Raw genomic sequence first — 4724 nt, 5'->3', positions numbered from 1 at the left:
TCTTGCTCTGGCTCAGGTCTGGCTTGTCAGTCGCCATCAGGCTACTGCGTGTGGTCCCACACAGCGGAGACCGACTGGGAGGGTGCTGGGATGCGACAAGACGAGACGGAGAAGGGCAGAACAAGGAGGCGGCCAAGTGTAGGCATTAAGACCACAAGCTTTGCCGTCAGATAGACCTGGGCTCCCGGCCAATTCCTTACTGGCTGTGTGACTTCGGGTGAGCTGTGGAACCTCTCTGAGCCTCAGCTCCTTCTGGAAGATGCACTAGCAGAGACACTGACCTCATGGGGCCCTCGGCCTGGTGGCGGGGAACTCAGCCCACGCCAGCAGCCCTCTTAGCCTGCTTTCCTCAGCTGTGAAATGGGGCTATCAGCGGTAGCTTCCCCACAGGGGTCTTCCGGGGAACAAATCAGATAAAGCCTGTAAAGTGCTCAGCACAGTGCCTGGTACATAAATAAGCCCTCAATACGTTAGCTGTGGTTATTATATTATTTTTATCTTTATTATTCCCTGCTGTCTTGGAACTGGTGATTTAGCTGAGGAGACCGAGGCCGGGCCACTCCCTCCTTAGCCATCTCCCGTATTGGGCTCCTTCTAGAAGGGGTTTCGGAAACCCAAGCCCACTCGGGGAACGCTTCTGCTTTCTCCTTTTTAATCCGCTGCGTGGACAGATACCGCGGGCCCTGGCGCTGAGAGGACAGCCACACTCAAGAGGGGGAGGGCCGCGACCACCCTGCCCGGAGAAGCATGTCAGCAACATGGCCGCCCCGGGAGGGCCAGCTGCCTGCCTGGGACGCCCCTGGAGCTGCAGCCCCCTGGGCTGGATGAAGATGCGCACCTGTTTCCCTGCAGGGAGGCTCAGCGGGCCCATCCCAGAAGGGTCTCACCCCTACCCTAATCCCATCCCGAGCTCCCACAATTGGCCTCCCTCTCCCGGAGCAGGGGTGGGGTGGGGTCTGAGCAGATCCAGAAAGGGAGTAGTTAATGTTCCCACTTGACCTCTCCTCCCCCTGCCTCCTACCCCGCCCCAGCGCGGGCAGGCTGAGGGGATGAATGGGGTGGAGGGCGCGATTTTCGCATTAATGGCAGCATATGTTGTGTTTATTGACACCGCAGGGTCGGAGCTTGTGGTGGGGAGGAGGGGGCGCGCCTGGGAGGCCAAGGGGAAGAGGAGGCAGAGAGGAAGCTGCCGGCAGGGGGGGAGGGGAGAGAGGGGAGCCTGGGGCCTGGGGGGAGGGAGGCAGGAACGGCATTGTAGCCTGAGCGCACCAGGTGCTCGCTGTCAGCCCGAACAAAAAGGAAGAGTCAGCAACTCTGGGGGGCGGGGGAGCCTCCGCCTGCTCCTGCCCGGCCGCCTCTCCCTGTTAACCCCTGCTCTGCCTGGCAGCAGAAGAGGGGAGGGGCACTGGGGCTCTCCCCAGGCCCAAGAGCTCCCCACAGCCCTGGTCTCTTCAGACAGACACCAAGTCCCTTGAGTCATCTCCGAGTCATGGCGGCAAGACTTCCCCAAAGCCTGAGAGAAAAGAAGCCCCTTTCTGTTCTGCCCTTTGCATAATGGAGGGGCGTGCGTGTGTGGTCCTTGGGAGGTTGGCAATCCAGAGTGGCAGGGGTCAATGACCTGGTCTTCCAAGGCAGCTGCAGGCGGAGGACAGTGTGAAGAGGAGATTTAAAACGGAGGTGACGTCCCCTCAGCTGGCTGCTGCCTGCCAAGGCTCCCGCAGCTCCCCTCTCTGCTCTGGCTGCGGATTCCTTGCCTTCTGGAAGTCTTCCCAGGGTCCTAGGCCTGGGGCAAGGGGAGCCAGAGAAGGGACAGTCTGGAGAGAAGGCTGGAAAGCTGGGGCTCATCCTGGGTAGACAGCAAAATGGGCTTCCACCTTGGATACCCAACCTGGGCTCTAGGAGGGGCCCTGGGCTCCTGGCTGGGGAGCGGAGCTGCAGGTGTCTGCAGCTGGCACGTGTCCCCGGCCCCCCTTCCTCTTCCCGAAAAGCCCTAAGGGAAGTAAGGTGCTTAGGACTGAGGGATTTGCTTCGAGAATTCTCACTGCTTGGGAAGCTCCCCTAGGCTAGGACTGGGGGGGGGGGGGGGGGTCTGACTGCAGGCAGGATAGCAGGGAAAGACGCCTATGAGGGGAGAGGGGGGCTGGCCTTTCACCTCAGTTACGGTTTACACCTCCAACCCGGAGGCTGGTCTCTCCAGAGCCTGGGACCTAACCTCCCAGAGCCTTGGATCTGGACAAAAACTTCCGTCCTGGCTATTCTGGAGTCCAGGTTTAGTCGCCTTGGACGTGTGGTAGTTTCCCATGCTTGCCCTCGGGAGCGGGAGCGGGAGCGGGCCCTTGAGGGGACAGGTGTCCTTCCCATACCTCCACCCTCTGGCCACCAGGGGTCTGTGGACTCCCCGCGAAGGCCGCACGCCAGGCAGGCTCGCTGGCCCAAAGCCCTCCTCCGCACGCTCTCCTGCAGACGCTCAGGGCCAACTCGTGGCACGTCGCCCTTCGGGTCCCCTCTCGCGTGGCGGCCCGCAGCCCCAGGGCAGCCCCAGCCTCTCCGCGCCCTCTCAGCTCACATCCCGGCTCCTCCCTGGGCTTAGGGCCGGGTCCGCGCCCCCCTTCCGCGGCCCTCTAGTCGGGCTCCAGCTGCGCGCGGAGCGGTCCCGGCTCGGCTCCAGCTCCTCAATGGCCCCGCTCCCCCATTACCCTGATGTCGGCCCCTCTCCCCCTCGGCTTTATCGGCTCTCAGCCGGCTCCGCCAGGGTAATGAGGGCCCTCCTAATTACCACTTCCACCTTCTCCGCCCCCCCCCCAACCTTCCCCTTCTAATCTCTTTTTTCATACCTTCCCCACCACCTTCCCCACCAGGCACTATGCCACTTCAGCATTCCAGAATGACACAGATCTGCTCAGAGACAGGGCCCCAGAGACACTGAGAGATGGAGACACTCAGAGGGGCCGGGCCAAACACCAAGAGACCTGTAAACTCAGGCTCCCAGAAACACAGCTAGAAAACCCAGGAACGGATAGAAAGTGAAAGCAGAGATTGTGAAAGAGATGGGATTTGGGACAGAGCAAAGTCCCCAGTGTGTGCATGGGGGAGGGGGCTCTGATGTTCACCGGTGTGCAAAAGTGTGTTCCTGGTACGCATGTTACACTTCGCATGCTCGTTTACGTAAGCGTTACGTATGAGTATTCGCACCCGGCCAGTGTGTCTGACATGTGCGTATCTGTCTGCATTCTTGAGTACACTTATTTACTCGCATCGTGTGTGCAATTGTCATCTAAGTATGTCTGTGCTCACACTTTGCAAGTGTGCATATGCATTTACTTGTCTGTCGCGTACGCAACTTCGCATGCGTATGTTCCAGTGTGACTTGTGTACATGTACGGTTCAGGTTCAGAGTCATGTGTGCACCTTGCATGGATGCCCGTGTGCCTCAGGGTGTGTTTGCATCTCCGCATGCATGCCTATGCATGTGTGTATCATCTGTGTAATTATTTGATGAGAGCGGGAGCATGTGTGTGTTCCTGCTCCACGGGGGATGACAGGCAGTTGGGAAGACGCTGAGCCCATTTTATCTGAGGTTAACAGGGGTCACATTTCACTCCTGGAAGTCCCCCACCCTCCTCCCCGCCCCACACAATTAAGCCTCAGTGTGGTGGAAAGACAACCAGCAGACATTAAGAAAGGTCAACAATATTATCAGCTCCTAATCCAATTAGTTACTGTTTATTTGGGAATCCAGCTCCAGGTCAGCTTCCAGGGAGGAGCCTGGGAGAGAAGAGGGCTGTGATGGAAACAAGCCACAACAAATTGTGGAGGGTGGCTGGGGCTCCAGAAGCGGGCAGGGGATAGCTATTCCTAAGGCCATCAGATAATGCACCTCCTGCTGGCAACTGGAAGCCGGGCAGCTCTGGGGATGGCCCCTGCGCTTTGCATTTCAGGGGAGAGGCTGGGGTGAAAAGAAGAGGGGTTCTCTCCCTCACCCTGAGAGACTTTCTGCCACTTTCCAGCCCTAGAATCCCTGTGAGGTAGGCTGGGAGCTGGACTGGCTGCCTCGGTGGCCTTGGCCAGGTTCCCCTGGGAGGGCAGAGTCAGAGGAGGAGATGTTGGTAAATGCACTATTAGCTTCGGAGGCCACTTCATTAATCCTGCCCTCTATTTTATTCCCCTGTTCTCTTCCCACGTCCTTTTCTGAGCTCTGGCAGGACTTCCACTCCCTGCCACCCCGGGATATGCAGAGGCCCTAGCTTAGCCCATGGGATCTCCAGGTACTCCTATGAACATACGGAGTGGAAGAGACCCAGAAATTAGTCTCATGGCCTTAAGGAGCAGGACTGAGGGCTCTGGGCAGAAAAGGAATAGATCGATCCTCTCTGACTTCTCAAGGATGGGCAGTATCCTGGGGTGCTCAGATATGGGGGGAGGGGTCCTAAGGAAGAAGAGGATTGCTCCTGGATTATCAGGCTAGACCTCAAACCACCATCCCCATTCCTCAAAGCTCTGTAGTCAGGGACAGGCAGAAGCTGACCACTCCTACCCATAGCTCCTGTCAAACCAGGGCGACTGCAATAGCCATGATGCTCAAGGGGCTGAGCCTGGGGCCACTTGTCCTTGTTCCACGAGGTTACAGTTACATATCCACTTAGCCTGGCCTGACGCTTGTCCTTCCTGGCCCTGGTTCCCTCCTCTAGATCCCGAAACCCCTGGCGATTTGTCTTCTCACCACT

The sequence above is a fragment of the Tupaia chinensis genome, unplaced genomic scaffold (assembly GCF_000334495.1).
Source record: "Tupaia chinensis unplaced genomic scaffold, TupChi_1.0 Scaffold144255_1, whole genome shotgun sequence".
NCBI lineage: Eukaryota > Metazoa > Chordata > Mammalia > Scandentia > Tupaiidae > Tupaia > Tupaia belangeri.
This window is presented reverse-complemented; position numbering follows the sequence as displayed.